This window comes from Coenobita brevimanus, chromosome 40, assembly GCF_032717465.1.
Source record: "Coenobita brevimanus isolate Jiangsu-jjx chromosome 40, ASM3271746v2, whole genome shotgun sequence".
NCBI classification, from domain to species: Eukaryota; Metazoa; Arthropoda; class Malacostraca; order Decapoda; family Coenobitidae; genus Coenobita; species Coenobita brevimanus.
In genome coordinates, this window is record NC_136993.1 from 19,221,239 (window position 1) to 19,249,001 (window position 27,763).

General features: G+C 43.3%; 1 pseudogene; it reads left to right on the forward strand.

Moving 5' to 3' along the window:
• The first annotated feature begins 8,549 nt into the window (after positions 1 to 8,549).
• On the forward strand, positions 8,550 to 9,344 carry LOC145397201 (uridine-cytidine kinase 2-A pseudogene; annotated as a pseudogene).
• The last annotated feature ends 18,419 nt before the right edge of the window (positions 9,345 to 27,763 follow it).

The following is a 27,763-nucleotide window of genomic DNA, read 5'->3' on the forward strand; positions in this document are numbered from 1 at the left end:
TAACAGTTAACTCTTGTGTTAGAGAGATGGACAGAAAAGGGATGAAAGTTTGTTGCTAGACGGGTGCTACGCACCCGTTATAGAGGTGGAGGGATGCAAGCAGACAGTTCAGAGGAGCAGTGACCATTGAAGTAGCGATAGAAAAGAGATAAAGATGCAACAGTGTGGCGAAGAGACATAAGTTGAAGGGAGCCAATAAGAGGAGAAGAGTTGATGAGACGAAAAGCCTTTGACTCCACCCTATTGAGAAGAGCTGTATGTGGGGAGCCTCCCCACATATGACAGATGTACTCTAAATGGGCGAATAAAACCCGTGTACAAAGTCAACAACTGTGCAGGGGCAAAGAAGGTACGGAGTCGGCTTAGGACACCTAATCTCTTGGAAGCACATTTTACAAGAGATGCAATATGATCTTTCTAAGATAAGTCCTGAGTGAATGAAACCCCAAGCATGTTCAAGGATGATGCAGGATTAAGCTGAATATTACTGAACATTTGTGGATACTCCTGTGGAAGATTTTGATGGGCTCATAGGTGTAAAAACTGAGTTTTTGATGCATTAAAAACAACAAGATTCTTTTTACCAGAGTCAGAGATATGAGCCAAGTCAGACATTAGGTGTGCCACAGCCTCATCCCTTGCTTGTTGAAGTAACTGCTGAGATGGATGTTGAGGGAACCGAATGGAAAGGTGAAGGGTGGAATCATCAGCGTATGAGTGGATAGGGTTAGATGTACAGCTTAGAAGGTCATTGATGACTAAAAGGAAGAGTAAGTGATAGGACAGAGCCCTGAGGATCACTACTGTTGATAGATCTAGAAGAACTATGGCCATCTAAAACAGTGGCTATAGAATGACCAGAAAGGAAGCTGTAGATGAAAGCACACATAAAAGGATAGAAACCGTAAGAGGGCAGTTTGGAAATGAAAGATTTATACCAGACCCGATCGAAAGCCTTTGAGATGTCAAGTGCAATGGCACTCCTTCCAAAAGAAGGATGACCAGGAGTCTGAAAGATAGGTGATAAGATCGCCAGTGGAACGTCACTGACGGAACCCATAATGACGATCAGAAAGAAGGTTGTGATAGGAAAGACAACAGGGGGGACTCCATCAGGCCCATATGCCTTGTTAGTATTGAGGCCCGTGATGGCAGAAAGCACATCAGCTGAAGAAATTTTAATGTCAGCCTTGAGGAAGTCTGAGGGGGAAGTGATGGAGGAACACCACTGGAATCATCTCAGGTGGAACTGGAGGAGAAAGTCTGAGCGAAGAGATCTGCTTTATCAGTAGAAATAGCTACAGAGCCATCAGAGTAGAAAAGAGGAGGAAAGAATGATGAGGTAAAGTTGTTAGAAAGGTTTCTCGCAAGGTGCCAGAATGAGCGGGAAGAATTCGAGTTGGAGAGTTGAGAGCATTTAGTATGGATGAAGTTATTTTTAGCAGAGCGAAGAACAGACTTAGCATGATTCTGGGCAGAAACATAAACAAGATGTGATTCAGGGGTGGGATGGCTTTGTACCTTTTATAGGCCCTCTCCTTCTTGTGGACAGCATTAGAACAAGCGTGATTAAATCAAGGCTTTCTTGAATTAGTCAGAGGATATGAGAAGGGACTGGATACTTCCATACCCAAGAGATTAGCCTTTGTAATGCGCAATGCACACTCAGTTGGCACCCGGCCATGGAAACAATAATCATTCCATGGAAAATCAAAGTACTGCCTGAGGGCCTCCCAGTCTGCAGCTCCAAAGTGCCACAGACGACGTTTCTTTGGAGGGTCCTCAAGTCATAGCAGAGTGATAGGACAAGTTAACCCATACCCTCCCGTCCTCATACGTCGTACAACGGTCCATAGGAGCCACTGTAGACCCGTCGTCGTACGACTTATGATTCGCAATTGAAAGGCACATTGCGTGCACATTTTTCAAATGTCGCAGATGATTCGTGGCAGGCAGACACGTGAGACCTTCCTCTACTGTAAGTGGAAACAACAGCAGTATCAGCTAGTCAAGTATGCCAGAAATTGGTGATTTATGGGTGGTACCATTATGAACCTATGTTATTTTCACCCATTTTTTTTTTTATACATATATATACCACAATACTGTTGCTGTATATGTACTTTTGTAGCAAGTAAGTGTAAATATATGTATTTAGGTTGGTTATTATTAGTTACCCTCCTCCTTCCCACCGTAGAGAACGGAGCAGCTGCACCGGTCCAGCCACAGAACACATGGCTGAGGTGAGGGGAGACCCACCTTAGTAGCACTTAGGGGTGACAGGAGCAACTTTCTTGGTGATTTTCATTAGTTTCTCACCAAAAGGCAATGTTTGAGCAAAAAAAAAAAAAAAAAAATTAATCGGGTTTTCAGGACGTGGAGGGGGGGGGGGGAAACGGGAGGGTACGGGTTAAGGTAATAAGGTTGTGACTGGAGGAGCCCAATGGAGAAGAAAGATTAACAGTGTAAGCACAAGGATTAATTGTAAGGAAAAGGTCAAGTATGTTGGAGCTCTTTTCAAGGCGGTCAGGAATATGGGTAGGGTGCTGTACAAGCTGCTCTAGGTCATTAAGGATAGAAAAGATGTAGGCTTGTTCACCGGGTGGATCAGTGGAAGGAGAGGAAAGCCAAAGGTGGTAGTGAACATTGAAATCTCCTAGAATGGAGAAAGAAAGGAGAAATGGATAGAATGTGTTCCATCATAGAAGTAAGAGTGCCAAAGACTATTTCATAGTCAGTAGAATTAGAAGATAAGTAAACAGTACAGATATATTTAGTCAGAGAATGACATGGAAGCCGAAGCCAGGGAGTAGAGAATTCAGAAAAATCAAATTCAGGAACACGAGAGGAAGATAAATCGTTGTGTACATATACACAACAGCCACCTTTGGCTTTGAAATGAGTATAGAGAAAGTAGGAGGAAACAGAAAAGGGATTTGCTGTCAGTTGCCTCAGACAGCTGAGTCTCTGTCAAGAAGAGAGGGTGAGGCTTAGAGGAGAAGTGGTGTTTTAGAGAGAAAGTTAGAGGAAAGGCCGTTAATTTGCAGAAACGAAGTAGTGAGTCAGACAGTGGTTCCAGGCATCTCTCTGAGTCGTCACTGGGAGAGGGGTGGATGGTGGGGGATTTATGTTCCCCCCCCTCTTGGGACTCCGAAGCCTGATTTACTAAAGTCATTTTTCCTTTTTAATTTTGGAAAGGAAGTGTAGTGTGTACTGTGCACGTAGGATGGTGTTGACAATTAGAGAAACTTGTATTGGAGAGCATGCTGGCCTACTCTCTGTGTTACTGAAACACTGAAAAAGTACAGCGAAGAGGGATGGTCAGGAACTAGTCCCAAGGACTGATGAAACGGGTGCTCCAGCTCTCCCTGTCATCAGCTTTCCATCCACGTAGGGAATAATCCCCTGCTCGACTGGTGCTACTGTCTACTCCTTAGACTGTCCCCCAGCACAGACCATTTTGTTTCAGTATGTGGTTCTACTGTATGTACTGGACCTTAAATCTGGAACTCTCTATTTCATCATCAAAATTTTTCACATAATTTAAATATTTCAATGGATAACAAAGGTGTATATACTTTGTTGAGTAGACAGTGGGAATATGTTTTGTGCATTTGTATTCATTTATCTTTGGTATATTGTGGTTATATTTATAACTGGTGTTAATTTTTCTAGCAAGAAATACATATTTCTTACCATATCGATAGGTTAAATGAGTACCTATTCCTTAAGAAATGTTATATAGCTATGTATGTACTGAGGTGAGTGCCTATGTATATGTATATATTTACATTACCGGTACCTTTATATGTGCATGTACAAGTACTGTGCGTGTTTTATACGAATACGAATAATATATTTGTCTGCTAAGGAGATAATACCGTTCAGCAAACTAGACCGCGCTAAATAAGCCAATGTATTTAATAACATATGTGTATATCATAATGCCAATACTCTCTATAAACATATAAATTTAAACACAACTGCTGCTACTACTACTACTACTACTACTACTACTACTACTACTACTATTCAGTCTGTAAATCCAGCATATCATACAACCATTTATTGGATAACGTTTCGACCTGAACTAAATGTTTCATTATTGGAAAATTCACCTAGGAACAAACAAACAAATAAATACCACAGCTTAAATAAAGATAAATCGACAAAACAATTAAAATTAATGCTGAATTAACGAATTGGGTTTTATAATGTAAAGAGGCTGTAACATGAATGAAATCAGATTTTTCATAATGATCCAGTCCTAAATGAAATTTATATTCTTCCTCGACAGCTTTCCAGCATTCCCCATACGAACCTCCCAGCTCTACATGGGTTCATAGGAATGATTGCTTACACATTCAAGAATGTTTAAAGTCGCACCTCTCCCTTCTTCTTTTATACAGTTTCCATGTATTGTGTGTGTGTGTGTGTGTGTGTGTGTGTGTGTGTGTGTGTGTGTGTGTGTGTGTGTGTGTGTGCTTCCCCATTATTTTTAAAGGTACCAAACAATGCTATCCCCTTGCTGCAGGAGGAAGAGTAGAGATGGTGGTGCTGTCCCAGAAGTGTGTTAGTGTGCTGGTGCTTGTCTTTGGTGCAGCTACACTCCACACTGACATTACCTCAGCACTCGCCCACTCGACAGCAGTTGTGCCACCAGAGTCTGAGCGTGTGACTCCCGGTCACACTACCGGCCAGCATGGCACGCAGCCTTCAGCCACGAGAACGAAGGATATTGTCAACAGTTTTGCAAGTCCTGCACTCACCATTAATAACTCAACGGTTTCGTCACTCTCCACCTCATCATCTAAGTACTGTGTTACTTATTTTTTTAAAAGCACTGTGTGTACGTATGTAAACTACACTTGGCTCCACATTAGAGTATCATACTTAGGTATCAGTGTGTGGAGGTTGTGATGGGACGTTGGGGGCGAGAGGGCAATGCAGCATCGTTTCCCAAGCTGACTGTGGAGAGGTAGGAGAGAGTAGGTGTGTTTTTGTTTTACCCGTATTCACATTATTTAATGGGAGGATAGTGGTTTTGTTTTTCAAAAACGATAAATCCACCATTTACGTAATGACATGGGTAAGAATAGACAACTGATTGCTTCGTGACGAGTCAGTGAAGGCAACTGAATGAAACCAAAATGAATAAAATTATTAGCATTTCTATAAGACTAAGTGGCAATGATATCAAGTGAAAGTCCAGTAACTCTGAAGAGAATGCCACTTAGACCGGAACCAGAATATAGTATATATATATATATATATATATATATATATATATATATATATATATATATATATATATATATATTAGTATATTTAGGCAGAATGTTTTCTTTTATACAAAAATCATTAAAGACCAAGGCGTAGCCATTGTTCACTATTTTTCTGTTGATCTTTTCGAGTTTTCTTACACATTGTTTTACACTATGATTCAGGTTGTAGATAATATGCCCAAGATCCATGTCGTAACTATATTTTATTAATTATTTATTTTCATTTTTCGTAGGACGTTTCGTGTATCCTTACACATCATCAGCGACTGTAATATAGATACAATACACTATAAAACATGACATATGCAACATAAACATATACAAGATATATACTGAAATGTACAAACGACTAATAAAAGTGTAGAGTTACAAGAGTATGGATAAAAGAGACAAACCCTTTAGGTGAAGTCAAGTATGAGCTACAGTTAAAAGTGTATGGATAAAAGAGACAAACCTCCTAGGTGTAGTCAGCTATGAGCTACGTGGTTGACTGCGAAGGTTGTATGGGTGAGTGGGTGTTTGTGGCTGTGTAGTGTTGCCAGTTGTGTTATTGTGTGTGTAATGTTCATTTGTAATTGTCGCTGCTTGTGGTCGGGCCTTTGTGTATTTAAACAGTTTGAGGGTACGATCTAGTCCGGTAGTTTGGTTGTTTATGGCCGGCGTGTTTTCACGTATGAGAAGTGCTTCTGCCAGTTGTAGTCTAATGTGGTCATGACATTTTTTTATTATATTAGTATTTTCTATTAGAACTTGTCTGTTTATTGATGTGTGATGTTGAGTCATATGATCTTTTATAGAACCGGATTGTAGGTGCATGGTTAAACGTCTGCTTAGTGTGGTTGTGGTCATACCAATATATTTCATGTGACGAAGTTTACAACCTTCGTGTGGGCAAGTGAATTCATAAACTACATTGGTATGTTGAAGTTTGTTGGTTTGTTGAGCTGTGTTGTTTTTCATAATCATGTTGCTAACTTTCCTGTTTTTATAGTAAATAATTAAACTGAGCTTGTCTGAGGGGATAACACATGATGTGTTACGTGTCACAATCTCTCTAAGTACACGTTCATCCGTTTTATAAGCAGGGGACATCTGATTACCATAATACACATTGTGGGTAACAGTATGTGGAAGCGGTTGGACATTTGTGGTTGAGACTTGTTATGAAATAAATAGACATATTTCTCTGTCAACTCTTTGATATGAATAACCATTGTTAATTAAGATCTGCTTTAATTTAGTTACTTCTGAGTGGAAGAGTTCCTAATGATGAGCAGTTCCTATGAGCACGACGTAAGTATGACCTAATAACTGACAATTGGTACCGCTGCGGACACTCACTCACAGCATTAAGGCATCTACCCAAGTCCGTAGCTTTACGATATACGGAGGTTTTATAGTTGCCATTCTCCTCTTCTATTAATACATCAAGAAAAGGGATTTTGTTGTTTGCACTTATCTCATAAGTAAATTTTAATATTGAGTTATGTTCCATGGCAGTTCATAGTTGTTTAAGGTGGTTTTCGTCTCTAACGACCACATAGATATCATCAACATAGCGACAATACGTGGTTGGATGCAGGTTGGTATCTTCTAACACTTTGTTTTCTAGGTGACACATGTAAAAGGCAGCAAATGTTGGGCCCAGGGGTGAACCCATGCTGACTCCGTTAACCTGCTGATACAGCTTACCGTCTGGGCTGCGAAAGGGAGCTTCGGTGGTGCATGCTCTCAGTAATGTTTCCAAGTTGTGGGTTGAGATCTTAGGTGGGCACAAGGTTGGGTGGTGATACACATTTTCTAAAATTATCTGTATAGTTTGGTGTACTGGTACGTTAGTGAAGAGGCTTTCAACATCTAACGAAGCCAAGAGTCCGCTGGGTCGAGTAGAGCGGATAATGTCTATGAACTGGTCTGTGGACTTCAGGGAAAACTTCGCTGGAATGTATGGTGTAATGATTTGATTTACTTGTCTCGCTGTTGTATACGTTGGTGTGGTTACCTGGGAGATGATGGGACGGAGTGGGTTGTTGGTTTTATGGGTTTTTACATTACCGTAGATGTACCCTGGAGCATACTGTCCAACTATGGGGGTGAGGTGTGGTGAGTCTCGGCATGCGTTGTTTGCAGTAATAACTCGATTGATTTTCTTCTTGAGAGTTTCTGTTGGATCACGGGAAATCTGCTGGAATTTAGTATTGTCACTGAGAATAGCATCCAGTTTGTGTTGGTAGTCTTCTTTGTTGAGGAGAACATAAATGTTAGACTTATCAGCTCGCCTAATGACTATGTCTGTATTAGTTCGAAGATCCTTGGCTGCTTGCTGAAGTTCTGGTGTAAGGAGAGAGCTCCGTTTGTAGCTGCGTCGTCGTGTGCCCTCGGCCCTCAATTGGTCTTGCAGGTCAGGGTTAATGGTAATTTTTGCCTTGTTGTTCCAATTTTTGCAGTGATGTATTAAGTAATTCTAATTCCATCATTTTGTTAATTTTGTCAAACCTCGGCTGTAGGTGGCAATTAAGGCCCAGGTTTAACACTTTCTTCTCTTGTTCAGTCAGTACATGATTCGAGAGGTTACGGAAAGAATCGGATTTTTCTGGTAAGGTGACTTGTCCTCCATATAGCTTGTTCAGTTTTTTAATGGTTCTAGTTTTGGTTATTTCTTCTGTTTGACGGCGAAGGTCGTCCAAGGCTTGATTGATGTTGTGGCGGACGTCATCGTTGATGTCAAAGATGTTATATTCGGCCAAGAGGGCGGTACGCTGATCGTTCAGCTGTTTTCTTTCTATCTCTTTTAGGTGTTTTTGGCGGAGCACTAGTTGTTTTCTATACTCCAGTGTAATGTTTTCTTGCCTTGCTGCCGGGTCATGGGTTCGAATATTAGTATATTTAGGCAGAATGTTTTCTTTTATACAAAAATCATTAAAGACCAAGGCGTAGCCATTGTTCACTATTTTTCTGTTGATCTTTTCGAGTTTTCTTACACATTGTTTTACACTATGATTCAGGTTGTAGATAATATGCCCAAGATCCATGTCGTAACTATATTTTATTAATTATTTATTTTCATTTTTCGTAGGACGTTTCGTGTATCCTTACACATCATCAGCGACTGTAATATAGATACAATACACTATAAAACATGACATATGCAACATAAACATATACAAGATATATACTGAAATGTACAAACGACTATATATATATATATATATATATATATATATATATATATATATATATATATACGCCAGCCAAACACAAGGAATGTCCACGCACAAATTAGAGGATTCTCCCAGCCGAGGCTATAATGGGATGGCCAATGGCGTGGCACCCAAGACACCGTTTTTGATAGGGGTGGCTGGGGGAACGGCTTCTGGGAAGTCAACAGTATGTAAGCGTATCATGGAGCGTCTGGGTCAGGATGACATAGAACACTCACAGCGCCGTGTGGTCTGTATATCTCAGGACGCATTCTACCGCCCACTCAATCCTGAAGAAAGTGCCAAAGCCCTAAAGGGCGTCTTCAACTTTGACCATCCCGATGCCTTTGATAATGAGCTTGTACTGAAAACCCTTCATCAAATATTAAATGGCAAGATATGCAAGATTCCGAACTATGACTTTGTTACCAACTCAAGACTGGAGAGCACAACCACGATATATCAAGCAGATGTTGTCCTGTTTGAGGGGATCTTGATGTTTTACCAGCCAGAGATCCGAGCACTCTTCCATATGAAGCTTTTTGTGGACTCAGATGCTGACACAAGACTGGCCAGGAGAGTGATGCGTGATACAAGAGAACGTGGAAGAGCGCTTGAGGTTGTGTTAAATCAGTACACCAATCTGGTTAAGCCTGCTTTTGAGGAATTCTGTCTACCAACCAAGAAGTTTGCGGATGTGATCATACCCCGAGGAGCAGAGAACACAGTTGCCATTGACCTGCTTGTGCAACACATCCGAGACATCCTACGGCCTGGCCAAGCGGCAGATGATGACTCTCACCGTCACATCAAGCGCACCAGACACAACTCAGACAACTTCTTCAAGCGGCCACATTAATGCCCACAGCACTAAGATGCCCTCTATTTTAAAAGTACAGGAAACTAACTTAACTTTTCTTGAAGACTTCTTAATTTCATCTCAGAAAACTTCATCAGGTAACCACATACATTAGTTCAGTCATAAAATATCCTTTGTTTTGATGGTACAAATATTTGAAATTAAATTGTCATTTTTTTTTCTCAATCCCCTTCAGTATTTAAAACATGGTAACTTCTCAAGACCACACTAAATTTGTTGCAGAAAGTCTTTGTTGTGAAAATGTGTGAAGCTAATGATCATTTCAAGTTTCTTCGGGCCACACTAATGTAATCATTGCAGTATAAGAATACACAGTACAGTATTTTGGCTTGAAGTGAAGTTTATTAGTCAGTTTTCCAGGAGGCCCTACTAATGTAAACAAGAAAAAAACTTCCATGTTTTGAAGCTATTGAAGCCTACTGCAAGCTTCAGGTTCATCAAGTGGTCCCACTGTAAATGCTGGACACTAACCATCAGTCTTTCTTGAAGGGTGTCCATATCCCTGTCCATATTAGATTTTTTTTTTTATTCCCACTGCCAAGTGATTTGATGAAGGTCAGGGTAGACATCTTAGTGTTGGGATCAGTGGAGTTTATTTCTAGCCCTTTCAGTACAAGATGTCCTCTCTAAACTGAATAAAATTTTTTGATGGCAGCAAGAATGAAACCTAAAAGGCATCACGGTACTGAAGGGGTAAGATCATTTGTTTAACGTCAACAGGTCCCGTCTGCTTCTTGAAAACTGTTGGATACAGTCACATCTCCACCTGTGTGAGTTTGGGAAGCTAGAAAAATTTTACAAGACTAATTTAATGCTTGTAACTTTTGGAAAAAATAACTCAAGACTTGAGGTTACAGTACATTACATGTCCTTGTATGTGTTGTATTGAGAGTTCAGGAAGAATGGTGGCCAGTGAGTTAAGGCACCCCACCTGGATGTAAACATGAGGGTTTAAATCCAAGGATGGCAGTACTGTCAAAGACGAGGGAGAGTGGCCATGTGCAGTTTGCCACAAGGGCATGGGAAGTAATTCCATCTTGTGCAGTGTTTGTGATAAATGGGTGCATAAAAGATGTAAAGGTATCAGAGGTAGACTGCGAGATAATGCTGATTTTATGTGTACGGCGTGTCGGGGAGAGCAGGTGGAGATTGTCAGAAGTGAAAGAATTGAACTTGCTGGTGAATCTCTTGAGTGTGTGGAAGAGTTTTGTTATTTGGGAGACATGTTGTGTGCTGCAGGTGGGGCTGGAGCTAGCTTTGTGGCTAGGGTGAGAAGTGGTTGGGGGAAGTTCAGGGAGCTCTTGCCTCTCCTGACATTGAGAGGACTCTCCCTATATGCTAAGGAGTCTTTGTATGCAGCATGTGTTAGGAGTGTAATGCTGTATGGTAGTGAGACCTGAGCAGTGAAGGAGGAGGATATTCGCTGGCTCAGACGTACAGAAATGACAATGATTAGGTGGATGTGTAGTGCGTCCCTTCATCCAAGGTCTGGGGGGGGCTGGGTTCACGATGGAAGAGTTGAGAGGTAGGATGGGACTGGAGTGTATTGGTGTTGTGATGAGGAGAGGTAGATTGAGATGGTTTGGACATGTGGAGAGGATGGGGGGTGATAATTGGGTGAGGAAGGTGGGAAGTGTTAATATTGAGGGTGGGGTTACGAGGGGTAGACTGAGAAAGACATGGGATGAGGTCATTAAGTGTGACCTCAGGGTTAAGGGACTGAACAGGGAGGCTGTAATGGATTGTGCAGCGTGGAGAGCCGTCATTAGATGACCAAGGCTGACGCATGCAAGCATGTTGGAGACTTTAAAAACGAAACGAAACGATGGTAATTGATACTGTATCTCTGATAATGCCTGGGACAGACCCCACTGCTTGCTGATTTCCAGGTTGACTCTCCCACTGTTTCTCATTCCAGTATTGTCACTTTTCTTTCTGCTTTTCACATCATGCATTTTATTTAATTATTCCCCTTGCCCCCTTATACTTTAATGCCTACCTGTATTTTGTCTTGTTGCAAGTTCATTATTTCTTCCTTCCTTCCTTCTCATGTAGTGTAGCCTATACACTGTATATACACTGTATATGGCTAGTGAGGGAGTGATCGCCCTCTACCTACACAGATCAAAAGCCCTCGGTAGCAGGGGGGTGGTTGCTTTCTCAGGCAGAGGAACTCCTTGAGAGTGAAATGGCTGGGAAGCATGCTGGCACGTGACTGGCTACAGCATAGCTGGGTCTTTCGGGTGTGGGCAATCAGGCAAGTTAGCTGCCTACTGCGACTGCAACACAATGGCGAGGTGGTCAGGAAGTTAGCCAAAGAAACCTTGATGGACTCTGAAAGAACAGTAATGGCCCCCAGTCCCGTGCAGCCCTTAAATGGGCAGGGGGTGCTAAGAATCTCACGGTTGCTTCAATTACAATCTAATTCCTTTGTTAATGCAAAAAATACAATTAAAATTGGTAACTGGAATGTGAGAATGCTAAATCATGACGGTAAAATCGATGAGTTAGTGAAGGTTTTTCAAAATTACGGACTTGATATTTGTGCTCTGACAGAAACTAGATTAACTGGAGTCGATAAGTTGGATTTGGAGGATGGTATACGTTTATTGATATCTGGCCGACAGGACGGAATGCATTATCAGGGAGTAGGATTGTTGCTGGGTTGTAAGGCAAATAAGGCTTTATGTGAGTGGGATCCTATAGGTGAGCGATTGTTATACGCATGGTTTAAATCAAATCATGGCAACATCAGTCTGTTTGTGTGTTATGCACCTACTAATGATGCACTCGATGAAAGGAAAGACACATTTTATGAAAAGTTGCAAGAAGGAGTAGGAAGGGTACCTAGACATGATGTTTTGATCTGCGTTGGAGACTTTAATGCAGTAATGGGCTGTTCAAATGAGAGAATTGAGGCATGTATGGGTAAGATGGGAGTTGGTAGTAGGATGAGTGAAAACGGAGTGAGGTTTGGAAGCTTCTGTCTAGCAAATGACTTAGTCATCGGGGGCACACTCTTTCAGCATTGCAATATACACAAGACAACTTGGGTGTCACTGTGTGGAAAATATAAAAATCAGATTGATCACATCGCTATCAGTAGGAGGCATAGAAGTTCTCTGCTAGATGTTCATGTTAAACGGGGAGCGGATATTGGTAGTGACCATCAACTCAGCATTGCAAAAATAAGGTTTAAACTTAAAAATCAGAAGAAGGAAAATCTGGTGTTGGTAGATACGATATTGTTAAGCTTAGAAGGGAAGGAGAAGAAAAGGAGGAATTCAGATTAGAATGCAGAAATAGGTTTTTGGTGTTGGAAACGTTGGAAGAGGGGGAGAGAAGTGTAGATGAGATGTGGGAGGATGTGAACAAAGTTTTGCATGAGACTGCTGAATGTACGTTGGAAGGAGACATAGATTCAGGAGAAAGAAATGGATATCAGAGGAAACGTGGGATATGATAAAAAAGAGAGGTGAGGCTAAATTGAGGAGTGAGATGCAATGCGTTGATGAACGAGAGATTGAATTAGCAAGAGCTGCGTACTGGAGTTTGAATTCAGAAGTAAGAAGGTTAGCTAGGAGAGGTAAAAGAAGATGTGTGGATGAAAAGGTTGCAGAGACTGAAATCTTAATAAACAAAAATGATGGACAGAGTCAAAGAATAGCATTTGAATCGATTAAAGAACTGAGTGGTAATGCAGGTAAACGCAAAGAAATACCAGTTAGAGACAGGGAAGGAAATTTATTGACCAAAGATGGAGATATTAAAAATAGATGGAAAGAGCATTTTGAGACAGTTCTTAATAGACCAATACCACCAGAAGAGGATATACCGTCTGCTCAGGAAGATTTAAATATAGAAACAGGAGAGTTGAGGCTTGCAGAAGTGGAGAAAGCAGTAAAACAGTTAAAGAATAATAAGGCACCAGGGGAGGATGGTTTATTTCCGGAAATGTTTAAAGTGGAGGGGGATAGATTAATAATGATCTTGACCAAGCTATTCAATAAGATATGGGTGACGGGGTTACTACCATCAGTTTGGAAGAATGGTGTAATTGTTAAAGTTCCGAAGAAGGGAGACCTGAGTGAATGTGGTAATTGGAGGGGAATCTCTTTGTCACCGATAGCTTTGAAAGTTTTCAGTAGAGTGTTGTTAAATAGGTTGGAGCCGGTGGTTGAGGGTATTCTGAGGGATGAACAGGCTGGTTTTAGAAAGGGACGTGGTTGCAATGATCAGATCTTTATAGTTAGGCATTTGATGCAGCAAGTTAATGAAATGAGAGTACCGTTAAGTCTTTGTTTTGTTGATTTTGAAAAGGCTTTTGATAATGTTTCGAGAGAGACTATGGGAAAGATCATGAGACATTATGGAATACCAGAGGAGTTTGTGAGGGTCATTATGAACATGCATGAGGACACATTTTGTAAAGTGATGGTTGATGGTTGTCTGAGTGATTCGTTTGAAGTCAAGTCCGGAGTAATTCAAGGTGGTGTTCTATCGCCTTTACTATTTATATTGGTCATTGATTACATTATGAAACGCGTTGGAACAGAAACCGGTGCAGGTATACTTTGGGGAGAGAACAGGAAACTTTTGGATTTAGATTATGCAGATGATATAGTTTTGATTTGTGATGGGCCAGAAGAGATGCAGAGAGTGTTGGACTGTTTGGTGAGTGAATGTCGCAAGGTGAGTTTGGTTATTAATTGTGGAAAAACTGAAATAATCAATATGAATATGGAAAATGCGCAGGAATGTGTAATTGGAGATATGGTTGTAAAGCAAGTTGATAGGTTTAAATATTTAGGTACTTATTTAGCCAAGGATGGTTCTTTGAACTTTGAATTCGAGGAAAGGTTAAAGAAGGCTAATCAGGCAATGGGAATGCTTAAAAATATTTGGAATAATAAAAATTTTTCTGTGCATACAAAAATCAAACTGTATAAGGTAATGGTTAGGAGTATCTTAATTTATGGACACGAGTCTTTTTTTTTTTTTTTTTTTTTTTCTAATAATCATGGCGGCGCAACTGCCAGGGTCATATGCCGCCGTATAACAAAGAAGTAAAAAACAAAAAACAAAAAACAGAGGATAAGCCACACAATCAAAATGAAGAAATTCTAAATATCCTTAAAAAGTCCTGCCTCCTTCACAAACGAGAGGGTTGCCCCTCCCAAGGCACAGGCATCCTCCCCAAGCACAGAGGAAAGATGATACACACCACCATCCGTTTGGTGGTCAGAGAGGAATCGACGACGCAAATCCTCAAGACTAGGGCACTCCACCAACAGGTGCCGAACAGTCAAGGGAACCAGACAGTCATCACAGAATGGAGGAGGAGCCCTTTCCATTAAAAAGCCATGAGAGAAACGGGTGTGGCCAATGCGGAGGCGGCACAAAGCAGTCTCCCATTGACGAGGGAAGCCCTGGTAACTGAATGAGCCCACCTTCTGGCAAATCGAGCGCAACTTATTGGCACCTACAGCATCCCAATGCTCCTGCCAACAGCACCAAACTCTGGAGGCAATACAGGAGCGCATATCTGCAGCAGGCAGACGATACAGAGGGGACTGTGCAAGAGGGGGACGAGCCGCTGCCGCCTTGGCCAGCTGATCAGCTCGTTCATTCCCTGCCACTCCTACATGAGCTGGAACCCAACAGAAATCTACACGACGTCCACGACGCCCTAAAAGGAAAAGCCACTCTAAAATGGATAAAACCAAAGGATGAGAGGGATTAAAAGACTCCATTGCAGAAAGAGCACTTCGTGAGTCACTAAAAACAGTAAAAGCAGTGTGGGGGAGAGTGAAGAGAATCTGAAGGGCAAATAAAATAGCAGACAGCTCAGCCGTAAAAACAGAAGCAGTCACAGGGAGGCTCCCACCTCGACAGAAGGTGGGAAACACCACACCAAAGCCCACACCCACATCGGACTTAGATCCATCAGTATAAACTGGTATGGAGTCCCCATGAGAAGAGGCATGCTCTAAAAACAGAGAAAATAAAACCTGAGAAGGAAGGGAGGCCTTACTGAATGAGAAGAAACGACAAAATGTCACCCTGGGGAGAAGCCAGTAGCCCACCCTCGGGACACGGTGGGGAGTAATCGGCACAGAAGGAACAGAGAAGCTAGACATAACTGACTGCACCGTGAAACCAAAGGGCTTTGGAAAGGATGGCCGAGTGGCAAAATAGGTGACCGAGAATCTTGAGAGACCTTGACAAAGGGCACAGAGTCTGGGAGACGAGATAAGCGATACCAACATCGCATCAAAAGGGAAGAGCGGAGCAAGTCTAGAGGAAGGACACCAGCATCAGCCAACAAACTCGAAATCGGGGAAGATCGGAATGCCCCAGTGGCGAGACGAACACCAGCATGATGTATGGAATCTAAACTACGAAGCCGGGCTTCTGAGGCAGAAGAATAAACTTCACATCCATAATGAAGTTTGGATAAAATCAGAGACTGATGCAAGAGGAGGAGGGTCTTGCGATCAGCTCCCCAGTATGTGTGCGCTAAAACTTTCAAGAGACCCAATGCTCTGAGACACTCAGCTTTTACGTACCTCAGGTGAGGGACCCAAGTCAACCGGCTGTCAAAAATCAGCCCTAAAAACCGGGTTTCCTTTAAACACGAAATACGACGCCCGTCTAAGAAAAAGGTTTGGGTCAGGGTGGACTCCACGAATGCGGCAAAAATGCATGGCAACGGTCTTCTTGAAGGAAAATCGAAAACCTCGGTCATCAGCCCATCTAGAGACACGGTTGAGAGCCATCTGCATCCTCCTTTCTGCCATTGACATCCGTGAGGCAGTGACAGAGATTGATAAATCATCAACATAGAGAGAGCCACGAACACCATCAGGGAGCACAGAAATAACGCTGTTAATTGCCACTGCGAAAAGGGTAACACTTAGTATGCTCCCTTGTGGCACACCATCCTCAAGGGGATGTGCAGTAGACAGCTCACTCCCAACTCGGACCCGAATAATACGATTAGATAAAAACTCCCGGATAAAAGTGGGGAGTCGCCCACGGAGACCAAACTCATAAAGTGATTGTAATATACCATGACGCCAGGAAGTGTCGTACGCCTTCTCCAAATCAAAGAACACTGTGATATGATGCTGGTTAGTTGCAAAAGCCTGGCAGATGGAAGATTCTAAAGAAAGGAGAGCATCTGTGGTCGACCGCATCTTCCGAAACCCACACTGGACAGGAGACAAGTAACCACCCTTCTCTAAGTACCACATGAGCCGACTATTCACCATTTTTTCAAGGACCTTACAAAGGCAAGATGTCAGTGAGATAGGGCGATAATTAATGGCCTGCAAGTGATCCTTACCCGACTTAGGGATGGGGAGAACCACAGCAACACCCCATGAGGCTGGAAACCCACCAGTGCACCAAATTCTGTTATACAGTGACAACAGAAAATGAAGGGCTGCATCAGGCAAGTGGTGTAAGAAGGCATATGGGACATCATCCAAGCCTGGAGAAGAGTCGCGACACTGCGACAATGCCGTCTGAAGTTCAGAAGCAGAAAAAGCAACATTATACGACTCCTCTGCAGTAGATGGAAAACTAATGCCCAAAGATTCCAGGTGCCGTCGGCGGCGTGCCGACGGGGATGAGGTGTCCTTCCTAGAGACATTAGCAAAATGAGCGGCAAATATCTCGGCAACAGACAAAGAATGAGCCACCACCACATCTGCACGAGATAAAACAGGAGGAGAGGGAACGGGAAATTTCCCTGAAATCTTCCTCACCCGTTTCCACACTTTCGTGAGAGGAGTCTGTGAAGAAATTGAAGAAACAAATGACGCCCAAGACTTCCTCCTAGCCTCCTTCATAACCCGCCGGGCATGAGCTCGGGCCCTCCTATATGCCACTAAGTAACCAGGGTCACCTCGGTGACGACGAAGTCGGGAGAAAGCAGCACGTTTAGCCCGAACAGCAGAAGCACACTCATCGGTCCACCAGGGAACTGGACGGCGAGGAAAGTGACCAGCTGTTCTCGGAATACTCTGCAGTGCCGCCGAGTGAAGTAAGTCTGTGAAATAATCAACAGCAGCATCAGTGCTGACAAAATCCTCCACACATCAGCTCGGGGAACACAGCTCCTCAAAAACCGGCCAGACCGCCCTATCCAAGCGCCAGCGGGGAAGACGACGCCGAGGCGCACTCTGTGTCGTTCTTAATAAAATAGGGAAGTGGTCACTGCCATGTAAGTCTGGTAACACAGCCCATGTAAAATTCAGGGCTACCCCTGCAGAGCACAAAGACAAATCAATAGAACTAAAAATACCCGTTTGACTATGGAAGTAAGTAACTTCACCAGAATTTAAAATGTACAGGTCCACATCCTCCACAATGGAGGCTAACATAGTACCTCTAGCATCAGCTGTGGAGCCACCCCACAGGGGATGATGACTGTTCATGTCACCCAGCAAGAAATAGGGTGAGGGAAGTGCCCGAATAAGATTTTCAAGATCAACCCTCTCAATAGTGGCACTAGGAGGGAGGTACAAAGAGCACACAGTATAACGACGGGGAAGGAAAATCTGGAGAGCAACAGCCTGCAGTGGAGTATTAAGATTCACAGCAGTGAAAGGTATGTCACTGCATACTAGAATAGCCACACCCCCACCATGACCCTGTCCAGGAAGAGGATCTGAATAAAAAACCTGGTAACCAGGTGGACTGGGTGGCGCAGCATCTCCAACCATTGTCTCTTGTAGGCAAACACACACAGGTGAATACTCAGCCAGAAGCCAACGGAGTTCCTCCCAGTTGGCTCGTAAACCACGGCAGTTCCATTGAATAATATTAGCCATTAAAACTACGGAAATAAAAAGGGGCAGGGGAGAGGGACAAACAGAAAACCATAAAAAAATACTAAAAATATTAAAATGGAGGAACTATATACACAAAAGAAAGGGTCACTTAGTGGAAACCACTGAGCGACCCTGGGAGACAATCTTCTTGGGAATGCGGATACGCCCACTAAGGGGCTTGCCACGGGCAGCAGCATGGCTAGAACGAGGGCCTGGGGTCTGCGAAGTGTTGGGAGACTTCACAGACACCCGTTGCTGCCCAGCAGGAGAGGAAGAGCTACTCCGAACCCTGCCCGGGGCCCCCAGTGAACCAAGAGGTCGAGCAGGAGGGATTGGGGTCCTGGCCTCCAAACTTGGAGGGGGCAGGACAGGATCCTCAGAGGTAACCGGAGGAGGAACATCCGATTCCCCGGAGGAAGAGGTGCCAGACTGACCTGACACCCCAGAAGCCCCCGAAGACCCAGAAGCAGGGTCCGAGGGCTGTTGCACAGATGGACTAACTACAGAGGATGTGGACTCCATGACCGACACCTTGCTTGGAGGATCTTCAAGACTCAAAGACTCTGAGGAACCACGATGACGCTTAGCAAATGAAGAATGTGCACCATGACTACTAGGGGATACCATAGATGTAGAGGTCGAGTCTTGAACTGTAGCGGCAACCGTTGCAAGTACGGGAGATTGTTGCACTGGCATGGTATCAACAAATGAAGGCATAGGAGCTGACACAACAGGAGGAACTCGAGTCTGCTGCTGGACAGGACGATGAGGACGGCTATGACCGGACAAAACTGACGCATAAGACACTCCGTTACGGAAAACAGATGACATGGCTCTACTCCTGGCCTCAGGAAAGCTTATTTTATCACGATTACGGATGAGGAGGATCTCCTTCTCCAAGCAAAACCGGGCACAGTCTTTAGATGAGGCAGGATGTGCCTCACCACAGTGCAAACAACAAACAGGTCCAGGACAGTCCTGTCCTGCATGAGTGGATGCTCCACAACTGACACACACCACTGGGAGGCCCTGTTGCAAACGACGACAGACTCGCCCAACATGCCCGTACATCTGACAGTGGTAGCAGCGTCGTGGATTTGGGACAAAGGGTTTGACCCTAAGGGACAACCAAGCCACCTTGATGGATGAAGGCAGAACAGTACAGTCGAACGTCAGCAACAAGGATGGAGTTGGGGTAAGTACACCATCAACCTTCTTCTGAAACCTCTCCACTTTGACAACCCTGTGGACCTGGAGTTCTTCAAGTAGCTTCTCTTCACTGTAGCGAAGTAAGTCTTTGGAGAAAACAACACCTCGACACTGATTGAAAAACGCATGAGGGACACAAGAAAACAGCGCATCCGGGTCCTTACACTGGGCAGCCAGCCGGGAACCCTCTTCAGGGGATGTAACCTCCACTAGGAGGCTACCATCCCCCTGAGGTGAAATCTTTGGCTCTCTCCCACAGATTGATACAATGCGCCGATGAACAGTAAAAATGTCCAGATTCCCAATAGGCTGACCATCCAGAGTACGAATGGTGTAGTACCGGTACCTTGGGAAATCAACTCTCTCATAGACACCTGGCAGGACCTCACGGGCATGTCCACAAGATGTTGTTGTCTGTTGCCGGCTATTCTTCTTTGTAGTGGCCACTGAACGGAAACCACTGGAACCAGGCAGGTATGGTTCCAAGGTGGCAATGTGGGCCTCACCAGCCAGAGGCACAAGAGGCGCACAGGAGGGAGACTCTGAAGGATGGTCAGGGACGGAACCAGGGTCGTCAGCTGAAAAATTGTTAGAAGCCATATTCAAAAGAAAACAACCTTCATTCCCCCACCCCTCCACCCACCATGGAGCCCAACAAGGGGAGGCCATATGCCAGGGAAAGCACCACTGGCGACCCCAGAGGTAGTGGGGAAGTATACGCAGGTAACCACCAAGGGACCCTAACAAGGGTGACTCCAGGACGATAGGAGCCACCAGGTCCCCCAGTGCCCGCTTGACCCTAAAGCCACTAAGTGACTAGCCTGGATGGCTAGCCAGTGACCAGCCGATTGACCTGGTCGGGCCCAACCAGGCCACCCGTCTAGCCAGAATAAGGGACCAAAGAGGTGTATTGCTAGCTGCAGGGCGCACCATGCAGCATCGCTCAACCACCAGGACTCCCGTCTCCCAGCATTACGAGACGCCACGCACGGCAAACACGTGGGGAGGCAACAGTCCCGCCCTAGATGACAGATGGGCAGGGACTGACATCACCAGTAGGCCTCCTCAACCAGTGATGTAGGGGGTGCTTGGTCCACAAGGCCGACAAATGCCAAACCCTACAAAGGTAGACTTGCCTCCCAAGTAGGTGGCAATGCCAACCATGCTTCAAGCCCCACCACCACGTCAAGGTGACCCCCTATAGTGGGGACACGAGTCTTGGTACAGCACAGTGACTATGGAAAATAAATTCTTGGTGTTTGAAAACAAAGCACTTAGAAGAATATTAGGAGTTAAGTGGTGGGTAAGGATACCAAATAGTAGAATTAGAGAAATAATGGGAGTGCAGCCGGTCGATGAATATGTTAGGTTCTCACGATGGAAGTGGCTAGGACATGTGTATAGGAGACAGGGAATAGTACGAGGTACACCAGGGTGGGTGGCACTTGGTAGGAGAGGTAGAGGAAGGCCAAAAGAGACGTGGGTGAGGACAATGAGACGGGAAGCTGGAGATGAGTGTTGGGGAGATCTTGAGGGGTTAGCACAAGATTGGATGTGGTGGTGTGAGTTCATCGAGGCCCTATGCATCCCCGAGGGTGCCACAGGAAATGATTGATTGATTGATATATATATATATATATATATATATATATATATATATATATATATATATATATATATATATATATATATATATATGAGACCGCCTAACATTTATTCAGTACCGATATATAATCATATATCTGCGTGAGTTACTCTAATAGATAGAACTGAACTATATTTACTGCATCCCGTCTTCTGAAATTGCAAATGTCACGTTAATACTGCGCCGAATCTTCCTTTTTGAAGTGTGGGGGGAACGAAGGGTGCGAGGCTACTGAAAGATAGAGTTGCCACTTTACTTCATTTATACAAATCAATATTTATTTTACCTGTTTTACTTGCAGAAGTACAATAACATTGGCATGTATATAATCCTAGTCAATGAAGCATGAAATCACTATCCAAAACTACATATAAGTAATCATTGATTTGCCGAAAAGGAGGAAGCTGTAGTCTCCCCCACCCCCCCACACACACATCAATTTTGTGCCCGAAACAAAAGAACGATGTTAAGTTTACATAATGATACAGCATTACCAACCCTCCATGTCTGAATAATTATCAATCTGGTGCCTGAAATGGCTGTCCTCATGAACTTGTTACGTCAATCATAGCCTGTTTCTCACTTTTTGTTTTCCATATGATCTGCGAAGGAATAACACGATATTAAGCTCATTTCATAGAAGCAAAGATAATCATATTTTCGCATACTTCACTTGCATTTTATTGTTACAACATGGATGTTAATGCTTGTATTACTCGGCTGAATGCTATACTATCCTTTGTCGTTACATTTATAATGCCACCTGAGAGTATGAGGACAATGTATTAATCTTGCATTTCTGTACTGTGTTTCTGGATATACCATTTTACATCAAATATATCATACGCGTAGAAAATAAAGAAATCCAACGTAAGAGGCACTTATCTGCGTTTATTATTTCTGAACACATTTGGTCCACACTTGCCAGTGGGTATCAATAGCCTGTCCAGCCCCTTTCATTTGCAGGGATGGCCAACAACCGCTCTAGCATGCCGCTACATATTCGAGTATGTGGCTGTTACCGGAACAATTTCACTGGATGCTGGTGTGCTCCTTAATTTGCGACGATGTTCAAACCCGAGCAAGGTCTCTGGTGTTTACTGTACTCCCGTAGTGCTGTGATTCCCATACTTTGTGGAGCAGCACTCTAGTGTGCCGCCTTAATATCCTTAGTGTGCCGCAAAATTTGTTAAATATGTGAATCTGTTCAATCATTACACACTAGTGTGCCGCCGGAATATCCTTAGTGTGCCACAAAATTTGCTAAAGATGTGAATCTGTACAATCAAACTATTGTAAATTGCCAGTTCTACTTATCTACAGATAGTCTGTGGGGTTCATGAATGAGTTCTTGCTTGGCCAGTCATCAGCTCAAGATTCTCTTGCTTTGCATAGATTATTGATTGATTATTAAATAAAACAAAACACTGGCGGCACAACTGCCAAGATCATATGCCGCTGGACAGCTAGGTAAAAGACGCAAAAAAACAAAAAATCGCATCCTCAGAACAAAGTTAATATTGTCTTCCAGATATACAATACTTAAAATGAACAAAGAATAGTTTATTAAGTATCAATTACCTATAAAAGTGGAAGGAAGGATGCCTCCTGAAGAAATCTAAAAACACCAGTAAAATCGCCGTAGCCTCCTCCAAGCATCGAGGACAGACAGTAGGCACCATCCATCCCCTTATACCTATGAAGGAATCTCTGAAGTAGGTCTCCCAGACTTGGATACGTGCCCAGCAAGTGACGAACAGAAAGGGGAACAAGGTAGTTATCACATTACAGCAGAGTCCCAAGACACATCAGAAACCCATGCATAAACTGTGAGTGTCCAATGCAAAGCCGGACAAAAGCCACCTCTAATCGCCATGGCATGGAGGGGAGAACTCTCGGCACAACCAATGTCTGAAAAATTGTTTTTGAATATGAGCAACAGCATCCCATTGTGTCCACCAACAAGTACGAGTACCTGTACTTCAAGTAAAAAGTCATATCAGTACCGGAAACTGGGTCGTTAGTAGGGGGCCATCGAGAAGACGTAGCTTTGGCTAATGTATCTGCCCTCTCATTGCCCTCCACATTAACAAGCGCGGGAACCCAAAAAAAGTCCACACGACGGCCAAGGAGAAAATGGCACTCTAAAATTGATAAAACCAGTACAAACACAGCACTGCAGGTTCGCTAAAAATCACAAAAGCAGATTGGGCAGAGTAGAAATGATTTGAGCATATAAAATCGCAGTCATTTCCTCCTTTATACTGAAGCAATGCCGAAGGCAACAGCCCCAACTGAAGGAAGGGAAGACGACAAGAAAGCTTACTCCAGTATCAGTCTTAGATCCGTCAGTATAAACAGGGACAGAGCCCTCATAAGGAATGTTTTAAAAAGAAAGAGAGGGACACCTGAGAGGTAAGTGAGTTCTTTGTACCAGTGACGGACCTACAGAATGTCACACAAGAGAGTAGCCAAAAACCCACCCTCTGGATCCGATGTGCACAAACTACCAATCTTGGAACAGAGAGGGCTAACATAGCAGAAAGGACCCCGTAACCAAAGGGCTTCGGGAAACTAAGACGAGTGTCATATACATAAGATCGGGAATCTTGGGAAACCATGGCACAAGGAACAACGTCTGGAAGGCGGTGAAGACGATACCAACACATTATCAACGACTGGCGATGTAAATCCAAAGGGAGGACATCAGCATCCACCAAAAACTCGAAATCGGGAAGGACCTGAATGCCCCAGTTGCCAGACATACATCCACATGATGCACTGAATCCAGCATCTGGAGACGGGCATCCGTTGCAGAGGAGTAGATCTCACACCCATGTTTAAGTTCAAGAAGGAGAAGGGACCTATGCAAGAGGAGGAAGAGGGTCTGACGGTCAGCACCTCATGAGGATTGAACCAACACCCTAAGTACACTCAAAGTTTTAATACAAGCTGCCTGAACAGAATGTATATGAGGAACCCAATTAAGTCATTTATCAAACAGAAGACCCAGAAACCAAGTCTCTTCCACGCAGGATATTCTCTGACCATAGATTACAAGTTTGGTGTGGGTGAATCCCAGGATGATGACAAAAATGCATAGCCACTGTCTTTGCTAAAGAAAAATGGAAACCACGAGACAGCCCACACACAAGTTCTATTAAGTGCCAGCTGCAACTTCCTTTCTATCAGAGACATTCCAGATGCAGTAATGGAAACTGAGAGGCCATTTACATATAGTGAGCCTTGCACACCATCGGGCAGTACATGATTACACTGTTGATGACCACAGCAAAGTGAGTAACACTAAGGATACTCCCCTGTGGTGCCCCATCTTCAGGTGCACGGGCATTAAAAGGCACTCCTTCCACCTGGACCCATAAAATATGGAAAGATAAAAATTGCTGTATAAAAATAGGTTAGTGCCCACGAATGCGAAACGCATGAAGAGAAAGTAAAATGCCATGATGCCAGGCAGTCTCGTATACTTTCTCCAAGTCAAAGAAGACCGTGACCTGGTGCTGGTTTGTGGAGAAAGCCTCACAGACAGAAGATTCCAAGGACAGTAGTGCATCAGAAGTAGATCTCAGTTTACGAAAGCCATACTAGACAAGGGATAGGAAGTCATCTCTTCAAAAACCACAAAGCTGACCTCTGACTATCTTTTCTAATACTTTACACATTCAACAAGTAAGTGAAATGGGCCAATAATTCGTCGCCTATAGGCAGTCTTTACCTGGCTTGGAGATGGGGATAACTACAGCAACACCCCAACAAGCCATAAACTCACTAGTACACCAGATCTTATTAACCCTTTCATGCGCGGACTCCAATTGAGTCATTAAATACCATCCTGTACAACAGACCATGATGCACATCGTGTCAAACAATGGAGGACACAAGTTTCCCGCCGATGTGTGTCATATTTTGGTATGTTTTATTACCCGATTTGTGTCATGGTGCACTTTAAAGGCTGATAAACAATCTAATGCAGTGGTTCTTAACCTTTATTGAGTCACGGACCCCTTTGAGAATCTGGTGAAAGCTATGGACCTCTTCCCTAGAAAAATGCTCATTAGCACATAAAACATTTTGCATACAATGAATATACTTTGCATTATTGAAAACTACCTCATGCAGTGTATGTCATACACAAAGCATAAAACAATCTTTACAAAGAATTATGTTTCTCACTCTTTTTTCGACCAAAATCTAAAGGCCACTCAATGAAAAAGTGAAATACACCCAGCTTGTGCAAACTAAACAAAACAAAACTACAATTCTGCTCAAAAGTTCATTTCAATGAGAAGATTGTTGCTGTTTAGTATGAATAAGAACATGAAATTGTGGAGTGGTCTTTGACAAAGTAACACTCATATCATCTTTGACATCCAATTGATTTCGACTTTTCGTTTTGTTAGAAACAAACTCTGAAAACCCTGACTCACAAAGGTGTGTAGTAGCAAACGGAATCAGAGCACCCATAGTTAGCTTTGCCATGCTGACGAGGGTAGGCTTGTGTCAACGAACACCAGAATTCTTCAAGAGTTTTCGATATTTTTTTTTTTCAGCTAATGCTTGCAAATGGCATCACACAATATCGCTAAGTTGTTCTCAATTGTCCTGACATTTATGGGCCCCAGGTTAAGAACCCCTGATCTAATGGCTCAAACCACCTGCGCCTGAGAAGGTTAAAGAAAGACAACAAAAACTAAAGGGACTCATCAGACAGGTGATGTAAAAAGGCATAAGGAATATTGTCACAGCCAGGAGAGGTATCATGGCACTGCAACTGAGCTGCCTGGATTTCAGAAAGAGAAACGGGGACAGTATAAGACTCTCTTCCAGAAAATACAAAATTGATACCACGAGACTCTAGGCACTGACGGTGGCATGCCAAAGGCAAATCTGAATCCTTCTGGGATACACTGGCAAAATGATCAACAAGCAATTTTTCAACAGTGAAAGGAGCAGCCACATTTCCACCTGCTGCAGATAAAACAGGAGGGGAGGGAGCTGTAATTTTCCTGAAATTTTCCTTACCCAGTACCACACCAGAGTGAGGGAAGTCCTCCAGCTAATGGAGAAAACATAACCCTTCCAGGATGTACGCATGGCTTCCATTAAAACCAGCCTCATATGAGCTTATGCCCTCCGATACGCCACCAAATACTAAGGATCTCCACAATGATGAAGTCCAGAAAAGGCAACTCATTTGGCTCTTACAGCAAAACTGCACTCTGGGTTCCACCAAGGAGCCAGACGTTTAGTAAACTGACCCCTCATTCATGGAATAGATAACATTGGTCAACAGCCAAAATGGTTCTGACTTATTGTCACCTGTTTATGACTAATTTGTTACCCCCAGTTTCTAAACTTACACTAAAATTTGGCTATCACGTAACCTTGACGTACATCATAAGTGAGGGAAAATTCCACGAAACATGTAAATTCGTACAATAAGTGTCAACAAGTCTATATATTGTTACAGATATAATATACTGAGCACAAACCGATATATATGCAAAACATTATTACATGACCTTTCCACATTAGAAGTGCCTCAGCATTCTGCGTTTGTAAGAGCAATTACTCTCACGCTGTAAAGTCCAACAATAGTCGCTCATCATGTTTGGATTGAATCGGCCTTGATATTGGCTCTCCATTATGACAATTTTGTGGTGAAATCTTTCGCGACGTTCATCACTGACACTGCCAAACATAAATAGAAAGAAGTCCAAATGAGAATGAAAGAAAATCTTGAGCGACATTCGAGCACCAGCTCCTCATATTTCGATGCTCGAAAATTTCCTAGGTAATTCTTGGTAAGAGCCATGAAGCTCTCCCAAGCAGCCCTTTCCAGCTTAGACAGGCTCTTTACAAAATCTTGATCATTGAGTATAAGATGAATTTGAGGGACTATTGAAAATACCTGCCTTTACTAAGGCCTCAGATACAATGCCATGGAACTTCGTTAGCAAGCAGTAGAAGCCAGCATCATCTTGATCCATGGCCATCACAAAGTTCTTCATCAAACCAAGTTTCAAATGAAGTGGAGGCAAGAATACCTTCTCAGGATCAACATGAGTTTTTTTTAAGACACTTGAATCTTCTGACCATACCTTTCGGTCACACAGGGCATTCCTTTTTGTGTGTAATGCTTAGCGTCTGCTCTGTTGTCCCATGAACAGAGACAATATATGTGCTTTGTGTAACCTTGCTAAAGTCCTAAAAGCAAGCAGATCACTTTCAGGTCCCCACAGATGCTCCACTGATGCGTTTTGGAGCCAGAAGCGGTCAACAGGATACTCATAGTTTCATAACTTCCATTCATTCCATGGGTATGCACAACTGGAACAGAAGGAAGCTCATTTTCATTATGAAGAGGGACTGCCTTCAGTACATTTTTCCCAGAATCTATGAACAAGCGCCATTTTCCTTTTTGATAAGGACGCGACTTACGAAGTGTTGCGTTAACGACACATCATAACAGTAACAAATCATGTCATCCATCTTGAAGTACATTGAGAGCATTTCATGTCTATGATCGAATGTGATGGTACAAACTCCATCTCGTAGCATGTTCCATTGCTTAAGTCGAGCTCCAAGGAAACTATTTTTCTCCTTGGGGGAGTTAAGGTCTCTTATAAGCTCATGCAGCTCTACCTGACTGGTGAGGTGTGGCTCCTTGCTCTCTAATCTTC